This window comes from Erpetoichthys calabaricus, chromosome 11, assembly GCF_900747795.2.
Source record: "Erpetoichthys calabaricus chromosome 11, fErpCal1.3, whole genome shotgun sequence".
In the NCBI taxonomy this organism is placed as follows: domain Eukaryota; kingdom Metazoa; phylum Chordata; class Cladistia; order Polypteriformes; family Polypteridae; genus Erpetoichthys; species Erpetoichthys calabaricus.
This window is the reverse complement of record NC_041404.2, coordinates 149,109,553-149,126,029: the sequence shown is the minus strand read 5'-3', so window position 1 is coordinate 149,126,029 and position 16,477 is coordinate 149,109,553. Positions and strand designations below refer to the sequence as shown.

Genomic DNA, 16,477 nt, shown 5'->3' with positions numbered 1-16,477 from the left:
CACTGCGCTTTATTTTTGTGTGTCTCTCCATTGTTTTAGATTGAGTTGAATTTTAAGAACTCTTTTGGGGTCACACTTATGCACTTATTTGTTTCAGATGGAGATGGTTGATGAACCAAGAATGATACAGGCCCGGTAATAGAATATACCATTTATATAATTGAGGTGGCGCACACTGTGTACCTTTTTCTGGTGTCCTTGCTTGGGACAGTGAGGGGTGCCATTTTTGATAAGTGAAGGGGCACGTGCTAAGGACGCACTGAGAGGGATCATTCGCGTCCTCAAAAGCACATCATAGACAGAGAGGGGCGCCATTTTGGTACGTCAAGCAGTGCGCTACGGACACCAAGGGGGAATCCCCTCCCCTGATCTTCAAAGTCCATTCATACTGAAAGCACACTAAAGATACAGAGGGCCGCCATTTGTGCAACTTAAGTGGTGCTCACCTTTCTGACCCTTTCACCCTCCCCTCATAATAATAATAAAACATTTGAATTTCATAGCATCTTTCTCATGCTCAAAGCACTTCACAAATATTTAAAGACATACTGTAGGAATAACAGTACAAAGTTTCACATTACTTTACATTGTAGTAAAATGTAAATGTAAACCTAAAAGTTGTGGTTTAATGTAGCAAATTTCATAGCATATGCTATTCCATCTACCTTAATAAAAGGACAAGTGTCTGTGTGTCTGTCTGGTTTCTATGTCTCTGTCATTCCAACAGATGGTGCAGCACAAACTTCAACACTGCTTTTACAAATCCCATGCCAATTTACATATAACAGAGACACATGTATTGCACTTTCCATTCCAACAGGTGGCGCAACTCAGACATGAACACTGCTTGTATGAATCCCAAACCAAATGACATATAGCAGAGATATATGCATTGCATTTGCCATTCTAAGAGATGGCACATCACAAACATTAACAGTGTTTTTACGAATGCCATACCAAATGGCATATAACTGAGACACATGCATTGCAATTTCCATTCCAACTGATGGCACAACTCAAACATCAACACTCCTTTCACAAATCCCAAATATATGGCATATAACAGAGATATATGCATTGCATTTGCCATTCTAAAAGATGGCGCATCACAAACATTAGCAGTGTTTTTATGAATGCTATACCAAATGGCATATAACTGAGACACATGCATTGCAATTTCCATTCCAACTGATGGCACAGCTCAAACATCAACACTCCTTTCACAAATCCCAAATATATGGCATATAACAGAGATATATGCATTGCATTTGCCATTCTAAGAGATGGTGCATCACAAACATTAACAGTGTTTTTATGAATGCCATACCAAATGGCATATAACTGAGACATATGCATTGCAATTTCTAATCCAACAGATGGTGCATCACAAACATTTATAGTTATAAATTTTATTTAAGCTCTATGTAAAGCATGTCCAGCTCCCTGTGCCCTTATACATACTGTGGATTAAGCGGGTTCATTCAGTGGATGGATGGCTGCATGAGTGAGTATGCTCTGTGATAAGCTGGCATCCCATCTTGTGTTTCTTCCAGTCTTGCTAATGATGCTGGGGCCAAACTGAATCTTTCTTTGACCCCGGACTGGCACTTAGTGGGTTCAGCAAATGGATGGGTTTCTTGCCTTCATGGGCAGCACTTGGCCCAGAGCTGCACAGCCACCCTGGCTGAGGTTTTCCTGATCTTTTGAGAAACGTGTGCTTAAGAGTCCACACCTCCCTCACTTTCAGGGTCCCGCGGGTACCTGAACGGTCATCGTACCTCAGTCCAGATGTTTTGCTTGTCACAGTCGGTTTCCTGTGTCCCGGATTTGAAGCTTTGGGAGTTGTGTTAACATGTCGCCTATTGATGGTCTTTCCTGACTTTTGGCACCCAGAAGTCACCTTTTGACACTCGAGATTTAGAACAAAAAGTCCATCTCTTCTCCATACTCTGAACTTCCGGTTGTCTTCGATAGTATTGGAATGACACTCCCACCATTGTAGTCGAGTGTTCTGCCGGCTTCATATTGCATGAAATGACAAGGCTACTCTATTTAATGAAGACGATAGGCAGACGGCTGTGAAGACCCTGGTGCCATGTCAAGTCAGGAAGACCACCACCAGGGAAACCCCCAGCACAGACATTTGTCCTGGCGGTGATATAAATCCTTCCAGGCATAAACAATGCAACAGAAACCATGATGGATTGTGTAACACATGAAAGCCTCTCAGTTGAATTTTATTGCAGTACAGTTTACGGTGCATGGGATTGGGGTGGTGTTGGGGGCTGTTGGAGGGGGTTTATTTGTGTGCTTAATCAGTGCCAGCTCTGCAAACAGCAGTGTGACAGCATGTTAGCATGGGGCAAGGTTGACAATGGATGAGCCCCACCATTCAGTGTAGGGGGTTGGCCACCAGTTAGGTTGCACTCGAGGTCAAATGTTTGCCACAGGTTGACCGAAAGTGTGATGGGACAATTATGATTAACCAGCTATGCTGCCTGTCTAAGACACGTTGAAATCTACATAATCAACATACACCTCAGCATTAACGTGTTCATGCACCATCTATTGAAATGTATTTTGTAATGCATGTAGCAATAAAATGCATTGCATTTTTCATTCCATCAGATGACACATCATAAACATTTGTAGTAATGACAAATGCAATGTATATGTTTCTGTTGCACGCCATTTGCTATGGGCTTTGTAAAAGCAGCATTGATGTTTGTGACGCGCCATCTGTTGGAATGACAAATGCAATGCATCGCCTGCCATATGACATTTGCTATGGGCTTTGTAAAAGCAGTGTTAATATTTGTGATGCTCCATCTGATGGAATGACAAATGCAATGCATATGCCTCTGTTGCATGCCATTTGCTATGGATTTTATAAAATCGGTGTTAATGTTTGTGACACACAATCTGTTGGAATGACAAATGCAATGCACTTCATTACTACACATACTGTATTTGAGATGCTCCGTCCATCACACAGATACACAAGCACACAGATGCTTATCCTTTATTAAGGTGGATTCATTTCTGGGAACTTTTAAAAAAGTGTATAAGAATTACAGTAGGAAGCAATATAAATAAAAATGCAGGCAAAAAATGGAAAGGTCTCCACTGGAGTAGAATTTGTGTTTTTAGCTAAAGTGACAAGTCAAGCAAAATGATACTTTTTATTGGCTAACTAAAAAGATTACAATATGCAAGCTTTCGAGGCAACTCAGGCCCCTTCTTCAGGCAAGATGTCATTTTTTTAGTTAGCCAATAAAAAATGTCATTTTGCTTGACGTCTCACTACATTCATAATGGCTAACACAGTACAACACCCTAGAGCTACAGTGACCAAATGTTAAGATTTGGTCAAAGTGAGTACATAAGGACAGTGACAATCCAAGCAGATCTGCAGGGTGATAACGCTGAGGGTTGACTGTGCTGTGATCAAGTGGTGTGACTTCACAGGTAATTCATCAGTCAGAGGACACCTGCCTGTTATAAAGATGGCACGAAGATAACGTGAACCTCTGGCTTGGGGGCTTGACAAAGTCCGCATCACCTTTCTGAGGGCCAGGTGTGATAAGACTGACACGTAATGGCTTTGGGAGGTGTCTAGAGTGTCACTCTGTGATGGATCACATTTGAAGATGAGGTGGCCCAAGGTGCAGCCTCATGGAGTCCTCCTTTTAATGAAAGAACATCCATTTATTGGATGTTGGTTCAAAGGTGCGGCTGGCAGCCATGCTGATCAAGACGTCTGACATGTCTTGGAGTTCTTCTAGCCCACAAGAGTAGGCCCTTTATCTAGTGCCTTAAGTCTTCTCCAAATGAATGAACATAAAACCCAACGTTCGTCTACAACTGCTGTTTATCTTCTGTGTGTCATGTAATTTTAAATTATTTTAACAATAAAATGAGGAAAATAACCATGCCAGCCTTGACGAAATTGAACCTCATGCCACAAAATGACCAATGCCAGTCTTTATAACAAAATGTTCTAAGTGGCTTTCATTCCAGTCTTGACCAACAGATGACCAAAGTGACCTTCATGCCAGTCTTGGACAAAAATATGACCGGGCTTCTCTTGATAACATGGCGACTTTCACACTAATCTTGATACCAAAGTGATCTATCTGTCATATAGTGCCTTTCATTATCTATCTATCTATCTATCTATCTATCTATCTATCTATCTATCTATCTATCTATCTATCTATCTATCTATCTATCTATCTATCTATCTATCTATCTATCTATCATATAGTGCCTTTCATATCTATCTATCTATCTATCTATCTATCTATCTATCTATCTATCTATCTATCTATCTATCTATCTATCTATCTATCTATCTATTATATAGTGCCTTTCATATCTATCTATCTATCTATCTATCTATCTATCTATCTATCTATCTATCTATCTATCTATCTATCTATCTATCTATCTATCTATCTATCTATTATATAGTGCCTTTTCTATCTATCTATCTATCTATCTATCTATCTATCTATCTATCTATCTATCTATCTATCTATCTATCTATCTATCTATCTATCTATCTATCTATCTATCTACCCCTGTCCTTTATTGACATTTGGTTGTTCTGTCACATTGTAGACATGTCCGTCATTTCCAAATCAAGTCCTCATAAACGTCTGCGCTGGCCTTAGGGTGGCAGATCGAAACTTGGACAGGAAAGGCCTGTGTGTGTGAGTCTGATTCATTATTTGTGGATTTTATTTATTTATTTTTCTGACATTTGTGCGTCTTTTCATTCCACCCGCCCATCCACTTTGTTCTGCAGCAGTTGCTTAACTAGTAACAATGGCCTCCTCTCTTTTCTAATTGCCTTGGGCAGGCAGTCATCCCCTGATTGTCTTTTCCTCTCTCTCAGCCCTTCTGCAGACCCCCCATTCAATGCTCTGAGCTTTGCAAACAGCTGGACGCGGCCATTTGGGTTATTCACTCTCTGCCTTGAGTACGTGAGGCTTGCATTTCACTGGCTCTCGACCTCGAGATCATCCTGCAAAGTAATTCAAAGTCAGACTGTTGGACTCAATGGATACCAAATTAACAGCCGTCCACACGGCCACCAGCCAGCTTATTGCCCTTAAGTGGGGACTAATAGAAAATGACCTTCGTTTAGAGTGCTAAACCAGAAAGGGCCATGCAGGTCAAAGGTGAATGCAACAGGAACGGAAGAATTCATCTGAAGGGAAAACATTCCTGCATCAATAAGCTGCCAGCAAATGAACAGAGAAATTCAAATGATTATATAGCGCCAGACACTGGACAGGATACACAGATTTACAAACAAGAGAAAGACACCAGAAAGCTGTGTATGATTATGGTGCCTTTCTGTAGTCCTTCTCATTACCAGAGCTGTAGTTTAATTATTAATGTGTAGTTTGTGCTCTTGGAACACACAGGATTGATTAATTTAAGAACCCTGTAATAGATAAATGGGCAGACAGACAGACATTAAGGGGGACATGTCAGAGACAGACAGATAGAAAGGCAGATCGTAAGGAAACTACTGAATATAACAGATCAGTGGCTCTTTAACTTTTTTTCATGCAATCCGATGTTGCATTTTGCGTGTCTTCATGGCCCACAATCGCCCCTTTGTAGAATCTCCGCCGATCGTCATCATGTGGCGGGGGTGTGTGTCAGTTCCTCCTGCCCATGGTGACCCTTTGCAAGGCAATCCAAGAGCCGTTTGTGACCCTTTGACCATTCAGTAATATTGTGATTCATGACTCAGCATGACGTCAGTACTTTAAGAAACACTGTAGTGTTTAGATATGCAGTAAGGGCGCTATATAACAGACAAAGGGAAATATATTACAGATAGACAGACATTAAGGGAACTATATAACAGATAGACAGATATTAAGGGAACCATATAACAAATAGATTGACAGACAAACATTAAGGGAACTAAATAACATAGACAGACATTAAAGGGACTATATAATAGACAGACGGACATTAAGGGGACTACATAATAGGTAGACAGATATTAAGGGGACCATATAATAGATGGACAGACAGACATTAAAGGAACTACATACTGTAATAGGTAGACAGATGTTAAGGGAAGTATATAACTGATAGACAGACGGACATTAAGGTGACCATATAACAGATACACAGACAGACAGTCCTCTTAGTCCCCTTAATGGACTAAATGATCGATAGACAGAAAGACCGGCAGACATTTACGGGACTATATGACAGACTGACAGACATTTAGTGACCATATAACAGAAAGACAGACGGACATTAAGGGAATCATATAACACATAAACAGACAGACAGACAGACATTAAAGGAACTACATACTGTAATAGGTAGACAGAAGTTAAGGTGACCATATAACAGATTCATAGACAGACAGTCCTCTTAATCCCCTTAATGGACTATATGATCGATAAAAAGACAGACAGACAGACATTTACAGGACTATATAACAGATAGACAGACATCAAGGGGACTATATAATGGATGGAAAGACAGAAATTAAAGGAACTACATAATAGATAGACAGATATTAAGGGAACTATATAACAGATAAACAGACGGACATTATGGGAACTACACAAGAGTTAGGCAGTCATTAATGGGACTATATAATAGACATTAGACATTAGATAGACATTAAGAGGACTATGTAATAGATAGACAGACAGACTGAAAGACATGAAGTGAACTATATAATAGATAGATAGATTAGATAGATAGAAGGACGCTATAAATAGATAGACAGGAAGATTTAAATGGCACTTTTCTAGATACTCAGAGCTGTTCATGTGGACAGTGGGGAGCCTCTTCAGCCACATGGACAGCAGGACAGCAGGATTTTTGCACCAGTACGCTGACCTCACATTAGTTATTAGGTGGTGAAGTGGCGAGAGAGCTAGTTAGCCAATAAGGGACAGAATATGATTTAGGGGCCATAATTGGAAAATGTCATGGACATTGGGGTACACAGTTCTCTTTTCTAAGTGTGCCCAGGGATCTTTAATGACCCCAGAGGGTTAGGGCCTCAGTTTTATGTCTCATGCAAAGGACATTTTTTTCAGTACAAGGTCCCTGTCACTGTACTGGGACATTAGGATCCACACACAGACCATGGGGTATGCACCCTGTTGATGACCTCACCATCACCTTTTCCAGCAGAAACCCGAGCTTCCCCACGTTGGTCTCCCATTCAAATGCTGGCTGGGCTCAGACATGCTTCACTTCAGGTGGATGACCTGTTCTGAGGTGCAGGTGGCATGGCTGCTGGCATGTGGGATGCTGGATCTCTCAGGGCAACAACAGGAAAAGTGTGAGACGAACCCTGCTGTGTCCATTGCAGTGCCTTAACCACTAGGGGGTGCACTGCCTGTGAAAAGTTCTGCACTGTGAGGCACTGCTGAGGACTTCACTCTTGTAGCTACGGGGGCTTGTCCTGGGTGCAAACAGACCAAACCGCAGTGCCCACCATTGAATACATGCTGAAGAGGCATCAGAAAGCCCCACTTCCCAAGCAAGACATCTAACACTGCTGGCTTTTGCATTTTGATTTGAACTTGTGCACACACACGGGCCTGAAAGACGTCTGAGGAGAGAGTGGGATGAATTTTATCGCCAACTAGCTGAAGTACCCGGCGCTGCACGGGGATAGATAAATGGGGAAAAAACAGTCTTTTATTTTAACAGTCTTTTAAATTCAACAAGGCTAAACACAAACCACAATAAGTCAAAACAACTTACTCTTTGACATAAGTGGTGATAATTGTTATCAAAATTAGCTGAAAAGATTTTAGATGAGACCCCACTTTGGGCTGCCCTGATAACAGTTTTCTCCCATCAGCCCCCAGTGCATGCCTGCGGCCTGATGGGAATTGTAGTCCCAGTATTGACACCAAGTTTTGGCCCCGCACTACAACACCTCTCCCTGATAGGCCATTTAGTTGTTATGTTAAGTTGGACCAATAGGAACACACATGCAAATTATCACAAAAATCGGTTTACGTGATTGGTGAACAAACAAAGAGAGATACAAACAGCCTACGATTTTATTTAAGTAGATATGGGTGTGATGTTCACCACGACTGCCTGGGACCCACTATAGGGATTGTAGGGGAGCACCATCTTGGTTTTGGTAAAGTAGAGATGAGGAGCAGAAGAAGCTAAACTATGGGTTGTGGGGGTATGGGGGGCTTCCAGGTTTGGGTTTGAGGATTACTTGTGTTCTCTTCTGTGTTTTATGTTGTATTTACCCTCCTTGTTCTTGACACCCACTGCACGCCCAAACCTACCTGAAAAGGGGTCTCTCTTTGAACTGCCTTGCCCAAGGGTTCTTCCAATTTTTATTTTGGGAGTTCTTCCTTGTCTTCTTAGAGAGTCGAGGCTGGGGGGTTGTCAAAAGGCAAGGTCTGTTAAAGCCCATTGTGGCACTTGATTTTGGGCGATACAAAAATAAATTGTATTGGATTGTATTGTAATTGGGTTCGATTCGTGGTCTGGTAATTGTGTGTGCAAAGCCAGCACATGCACCTTATACTCCTGTGGCATTTCTCTGGGTACTGCTAACTCGCCCTTCAATGCAGAATGGCAAGGCAGTAAAGCAAATGGTTTTCTCTCTTTTTGTCTGTTAGTTTGATTACTCTGGTAAGACTGGGTGGTTTGCGACATACTGGCATAGGGATGGTTCATGCTGGAGGCTGCTGAAACTGCCAGTGGCTTCTTGTACCTGGAAAGTTAGAGGAAGTGACCACCTGACAAGTAGTATGGATGAGTGCCACCTTTGCTGGGGGTGTGATAGGCACAGGTGGATGTGGGAATCGAGCCTACTGTGGCAGGGGAGAAAGGCCGGTCAGGGTAGACTTTGCGTCCTAATAAGCTGCTGGATGGACGTGAAGCCCGTTTAACCCTGTGATGTCATTCACACTTCAAACGGAGATCTGCAGAGCCGATATGTAATTATTGCTTCACTTCAGAGCACATCCCAAAGGAGGGGACTGTGCTTACGTCCTGTGTCTCTCTGAGCCCCCAACACAAACTATACTCCCCCTTTTGTAATCTAAGGAAAGGCTCACATGCTCTTCAAGTAGGAGACTGTGGCTACAGGTGGCCCGACTTCACAAGTCTTGTCTGTTTACCTGAGGCCCGCTCTCACTCTCCCTCTCTGTCTCGTTCTTCTGCTGACTTCTAGTCTTTAAGGTTTTACAGACTTTTATCTCTTTGTTGGTTTCTCCCATTTGCGCTTTTTAATAACTTCCGCCAGGTTTTCCTCTCAAGTTGTAACAGAAAGGCTCAGTAGGTTGTCATAACTAACAGTAGACACTTTAGGAATCTTGACGGTCAGCTCGAGTTGCAGGCCCCATCCATCGTTTAAAAACGCGTACATCAGTCTCCATATTCGCCTTTCATCCACATTATTAACCCTCTGAAAACGCCCCCCCCCCCCAAAAGACTATCCTTCTGAACACCCACCCTCGGCGTTGTGGTGTGGACGGGCGAAAGACGATATTTATCCGAAAATGGAAACTCTGATTTGTTTGCGTTTATCATGTGGCTCTTCCCTGATTGGTTCCTGGAACACTTTTCAGGAACTGGGGACCTTTTAAAAACTCAGGAACTTTTGTAACACAAGAGGAACTTGGGCCATCTTCTTATAGAATACGCTATCGTGGCTGTCTGGGATTTTAAATCACCTGTAGCTCACAAACCGTTTGACCTATTGACTTGAGATTTGGTACACATATACTACATGACGTCTACCACCCGCTTTCGAAGAGAAGTCTCCCCTGAGAAGTGCAGTTTTTCTACAAACTTTATAGTTGCCACTGACAAGGGGACTCTAGGCACCACGAGATGGCTGTTTGTGCATTGTGGGTACGCCCTGTCTAGTCTGTAATAAAAGTCACGCTCTTGTTGAATGCAGTAAGTCCCTTCAACTTCTTCTTCTTCTTTCGGCTGCTCCCATTAGGGGTTGCCACAGCAGATCATCTTGTTCCATATCATCCTGTCCTTGTCATCTTGCTCTGTCACACCCATCACCTACATGTCCTCTCTCACTACATCCATAAACCTTCTCTTAGGTCTTCCTCTTTTTCTCTTACCTATCAGCTCCATCCTTAGCACCCTTCTCCCAATATACCCGTCATCTCTCCTCTGCACATGTCCAAACCAACACAATCTCGTCTCTCTGACTTTGTCTCTCAACCGTCCAACTTGAGCTGACCTTCTAATGTCCTCGTTTCTAATCCTGTCCATCCTCGTCACACCCAATGCCAATCTTAGCATCTTTAACTCTGCCACCTCCAGCTTTGTCTCCTGTGCCACTGTCTCCAGCCCATATAACATAGCTGGTCTCACTACCGTCCTGTATACCTTCCCTTTCACTCTTGCTGATATCCGTCTGTCACAAATCACTCCTGATGCTCTTCTCCACCCATTCCACCCTGCCTGCACTCTCTTCTTCACTTCTCTTCCACAATCCCCATTACTCTGTACCGTTGATCCCAAGTATTTAAACTCATCCACCTTCTCCAACTCTACTCCCTCATCCTCACCATTCCACTGACCTCCCTCTTATTTACACACACATGTATTCTGTCTTGTTCCTACTGACCTTCATGCCTCTCCTCCCTAGAGCAGATCTCCACCTCTCCAGGGTCTCCTCAACCTGCTCCCTACTCTCGCTACAGATCACAATGTCATCAGCAAACATCATAGTCCATGGCGACTCCTGTCTAATCTTGTCTGCCATCCTGTCCATCACCATTGCAAATAAGAAAGGGCTCAGTGCCGATCCCTGATGTAATCCCACCTCCGTCACTCCTATCGCAGACCTCACCACAGTCACACTTCCCTCGTACATATCCTGTACAACTCTTACGTACTTCTCTGCCACTCCTGACTTCCTCATACAATACCACAGCTCCTCTCAGTCACCCTGTCATATGCTTTCTCTAGGTCCACAAAGACGCAATGCAACTTCTTCTGGTAGTAAGTCCCAGAGGCTAAAAAATGAAAATAGGATTGACATTCTGAATTCTAAGGGCTTATGCTTTAAGTGCCTTAAACATGGACATCTCAGTTAAAGGCCGTGTAGAAAGAATTCAATGTCAAATACGTTCTCAGTCACACCCAGATGTTGTGCATATGGGCAAAGAAATAGCTGGCCAGTGCACCACATTGAACCAATAATCCCCCTCGTTCAAGTCACGATCACTTCAAAGCAATAAGATGGGTGGATCCCCCGTGAACTCTCAAACCCCCCCTCATTTCACACTACATCCCTCTTCTTTGCATGTCACATATTTTGCCTAAAGATCGCAGTTCCTGTTGTGCAGTTAGAACACAACACGCAAATGTCCAAGGGACCACAAGTGGCCCAGAACCTACAACTGTACAGGAATAATAATAATTCTTTACACTTATATAGCGCCTTTTCTCACTACTCAAAGTGCTTTAGTGAGTGGGGAGCCAATTCAATCACCACTAATGGGTAGCACTCACCTGGATGAGGTGACGGCAGCCATTTATGTGCCAGCACACTCACCACACATTAGCTGTTAGGTGGTGAAGGTGGTAGTCATTTAGAGACAGGGGATGATTAGGGGGCCAGAATGACTAGGCCATGGTGGGCAATTTAGCCAGGACACCCGGATACACCCCACTCTTTACAAAGGATGCCCAGGGATTTTTTTATGAGCACAGAGAGTCAGGACCTCCGTTTTACATCTCATTAGTGCCATTTTCACAGCACAGTGTCCCTACTGACACCACTTCCAGCAACAACCCAAGCTTCACCTGGTTGATCTCCCATCCAAATACTGGCAGGCCCAAAACATGCTTAGCATCAGGTGGATGACATATCAGTTATTAATAGGGGATGATTAGGGGGCCAGAATAGCTAAGCTGTGGTGGGCAATTTAGCCAGGACATCGGGATACCCCCTGCACTTTACAGAAGATGCCCAGAAATCTTTAATGACCACAGAGAGTCAGAACCTTGTATTTATTTCTCATCTGAAGGACAGCACCATTTTTAAGGCATGGTGTACCCGTCACTGCACTGGGGCATTGGCGCCCCCTGCTGGCATCACCAACACCTCTTCCAGCAGCAACCCAAGCTTTTCCAAGATGGCCTCCCATATAAGTACCAGCCGGGCCTGAAATGCTTAGCGTCAGGCGGGTGACCTCATCTGAGGTGCAGGTGGCACAGCTGCTGGAGTCATTGGTGCTTCTGCAGGGAGAAAACACCAACTGGCAGCTGTCTGGAAGTCTGCTTGTGTAGAAATCTTGGACATGATGACAAACTTTCTGGTTGAGATATTTCACGTGTACTGTCTAAATGGAAGGTGGTGCAATGGTCGGTGCTGCGTCTTCACAGCTCCAGGGACTCGGGTTCAGATTGTGAAGCATCCATACTCTGTAGTGTCCAGCTGATCTTTCCCCTGGCACACGTCAAAAACGTACGGTATGGTTGGGTTTCCATGGTGATAATCAGTCATATTTTTACAGTGGATTCAGAACGCCTTCAGGCCCTGTCACTTTCGGCACACTTTACCGTGTTGTAGATTTAATTTTTAAAGGACACTTTTGAATTTTTTGGCCCAGCAATAGATACTCAATATTCCATCATGACAAAGCAGAGGAGTGTTTTCAGGAAGGCCTCCAAATTTATTAAGTTAGTCTGTTATTCACCGGGGACTTGAACCCCAGTTTCTTTATCTCAGACAATAATTATAATTCAGACAAGTACTGTAGCTTATCTACCCAAAAGCTGAGAGTTGGGATTGTGACATCCAAAAATGATGGTGGGATGGTTAAGAACAAAATGGAGACTGAGTTTGAGAATCTGAAACAAGGCAGGGTGAGTGACAAGTAGAAATGGCTTCTACCTTTTGTCTCAAAATTGGACCTCTTTGTCCACACCTAACTCCCCAGTATAAAACTCTTGGAAAACCCCAAGCCAGCTTCCAAAGCATTAAGTATCATTGGAATCCCAGAGGGGTACAAGTAGAACAACTCAATTCCATGTTAGTTTTCTTTCCAAATGTTTCGGGAGAATCATTTCAGAGTGATTCCACAGCTAGACTTTGCAGAGTAGAAGAACACTAAGGGCCGGGTTATACTTCACGCTCAGGACGCATACGCATCATGGCTGCCACACGTTCATTTCGTGCACATTCACAGAAATGAACGTGACACGTGAGTGAGTTGCAGTGCCAGCAAAAAAAAAAAAAAAAAGTCGAAACGTGACAACAGAGTCTCTGTTTAATATCGACATGTGACATCTGGCTCGAGACCGAGCCAGTTGTTAATCGCTATGTGCTTCTGGGGCTTCCTACTGACCTGACAGCACAGTCGGCAGCAATCGCCACACTGAACACATTAAATGTATGATATCCCAGCTGTCTTGGATTTACAGTATACTTGATATCACTTGCATGATGAAATGCATCAAACTATGAATATTACAGATAGATTGTTAACTTCATTTAAATATTGAACACTGTTAATAATTACACATGGTGGCAAAGTGGTAGCGCTGCTGCAACAAAATTCAAAGTGTCTGAGAAACTGATGAGAGATTGAAGGAGGCAAGAAAATGTAAAAAAAAAAATGTGTCACATTTTTGAAGGGGCGTATAAGTCGGGGTCTGATTTTATGATCAATTTTTTGGGTTTCAAGACCCAACTTATACGTGAGTATTTACGGTATAACATCAGTGACCCAGTTAGGATTCTTCCAGATGAGCAAGATAAGTCTACATGTCGATAGTGTAGTAAAGGCCATTCCAGTTTGTTTGTCCTTCTCCAGTGTAAGCCCCTCTGGGGGTCCACCAAACACAGCTGTTAGTGGGCTAGGAGGGATTGTGACATGAAGTCTGTCTGATAGGCATTTAAAGATTTGGGTCCAGAATGATGTTAATTTGGTGCATGTGGCCCAGTGAGGCTGGAGCTCGATTGCAGCGTTTGCAGGTTGGCTCTCGCCCTGGAAACATTTTGGACAATGATTTGGAGATGTGCGCGATATATAATTTTAAGTTAAATGATTGTATGCTTTGCGCATATGGAGCTCGAGTGAATTCTGTGCATTGCTACCTTCCACTCCTTTTCTGAGATGTTGAGTGAGAGATCCTTTTCCCACTGTACTCTGGGATCTTTGAAAGGGAGGGACTGTAAAATGTTTTAATATATTACAGAAATGCTGTCTGAGTCCTCGAGACTGAGCAATATTTTTTCCGGCATAGAGGTAGGTGGGAGGTGAGGAAAATTGGGCAGGTTCTGTTTAACAAAGTTTCTAATTTGAAGGTAGTGGAAGAAATGTGTTGCTGGAAAGTTAAACTTGGAGTGTAACTGTTCGTAGGATGCAAAGACGTTGCCTGTGTACAGATCTCTAAGTGATTTAGTCCCGAATGTTTTCCAGACATTAAAAACTGCATACGTTTGAGAGGCTGGAAAAAGGTGGTCCTCGTGCAGAGGTGCCACTGATAAAAACTTCTCCATCTTAAAATACTTCCTACATTGGTTCCATATTCTGAGTGAGCGAAGCACAATAGGGTTATTAGTATATCGACAATAACTTGTACTTATTGGGGTGCAAAGCAAGGAATATAAAGAAGTACTGCAGGATTTTATTTCTATTGTGGACCAGGCCTGTGTGTATTCATCTATTTGTGTCCACGTCCAGGTTTTTAGAGTTTGTATGTTTGCTGCCCAGTAATAAAACTGAAAATTAGGTAGAGCCATGCCACCTTCTGCCTTAAGTCTTTGTAGGGTCGCTCTTTGGATACGTGGATGTTTTGAATTCCAAATGAATGAGGTTACGATTGAACCTAACTTCTTAAAAAATGATGTATTGATATATATTGGAATGTTTTGAAATAAGAAAAGAAGTTTAGGAAGGATATTCATCTTAACAATGTTAATTCTTCCTGCTAAAGTGCGATAAAGGGTAGACCAGGCATGTCTAAAATCTGTGCGTCCTGCATGACAGATCCTAGTTAGCACTAAAGTTGTACAAGATGATTACTATCGTTTGTGATTGAATCATTCTGCATCTTCAGCGTTATGTAATTGACTTTTCTTATTTCCGCCTTCTGACAAAAGCGCGTTTTCCCATGGCATTACGGTACCGGAAACGTCATCTGCTAGTATAGTTGCAGCCCTGGCGTCAGCTCCTTGATACCCTAGGCATGACACTAACACCCGGACCCATAAACCTTGACCAAAGTCAATCAACTTAAGTGCTAGGCTGCAGCAGCCTGGCAGGCTACACTACTGGCTGGGCTGCTGAGACTGGCCACTGGGCAGAACTGACCATCACAAGTAGTAATAGCTCGCATATTTTCACGTGTTTTTGCTCTACTTTTATGTCATTTTGTGCTAGTATTGTAACTAACAGTTAGTGCAGACTACAGCTGAAAATCTGAAGTGGACGCAAGAAGTTGGTGAGTTGTTTATTAACAAACTAGACAAAGAGCCCGTTTCGACAACGTAAGATGAAACGGCCATGAGTTTGTGTCAGCAGTGTATGAAGAACAAATGATAAGTAACGAAGAAGTTGTTTTGTAATGATTGTAGTCTGCTTTACTCGTTACTGTACAGGCTTGTACTGTTAGTTGATGAATTTTCCAGGCCTATAGTATAATATTGAATGATGAATGTTCCAGTACAATATGGAATAGTAATAAGTATAAGCACCACAAACCTGATATAGGTGTATTGAATGAATGCGTAATTGAATCAGAATGCGTAATTAGGCCTGGAGCTGTTTAGTCGAAATCGCCTTTCAGGCCTCTAGAGCTTTAATCAAAGTCGCCTTTCTCTTGGAATTTTTGCGGCCGTAAATCCGCCGCCTGCCGCGATGTTGGGGTTGGATGTCGGTCTCGTAAGGTTTTTCGGGCAGCTGCACAGAAGGCAACTGCGCATTCAGCTTTGGACAGACGTGAGTGAGTGAGTGAGTGAGTGAGGAGGCAGGCGAATTATGTATTAAGATTTGTGTGATCTTGAGTTTGTAAAATTAGTGTAGGTCAGGGGGCTTTTTGCATATCGGCTTATTTTACAATATAAACTTTGAAGTAAACTTAGTAAAGTAAAATTTTGAGCTGCACAATGCCAAACATGTGTAAATTGATAGGCCTATGTCTTTGTCTTTTAATTTAAAATGAAATATTTGCATTGCAGTATGAAGGGTACAATTTGATTTTTGGAGGATTTGTTTTCCAACTTGAATTCCTGAGCAATGAATTCAGTGAGCGCTTTCGTGATTTCAATTCACACGAACAGGATTTTGCGCTGTTTATGTCACCATACTGCTATTTACGTCACCTGAGACTATCCAAATGGAATTGATTGAACTTCAGTCAGATTCTATTCTGAAGGCAAAATACAACGAAGTTGGTGTGCCAGGCTTGTATGCTTACCTGCCATCCTCGTATGTGCAGATCTGTAAGTTGGCAT

General features: G+C 42.7%; 1 protein-coding gene across 1 annotated transcript in view; it reads left to right on the top strand.

Moving 5' to 3' along the window:
* The window catches only part of septin12 (septin 12), a 248,713-nt gene that overhangs the window by 62,718 nt on the left and 169,518 nt on the right, over positions 1–16,477 (top strand). The window lies entirely within an intron of this gene.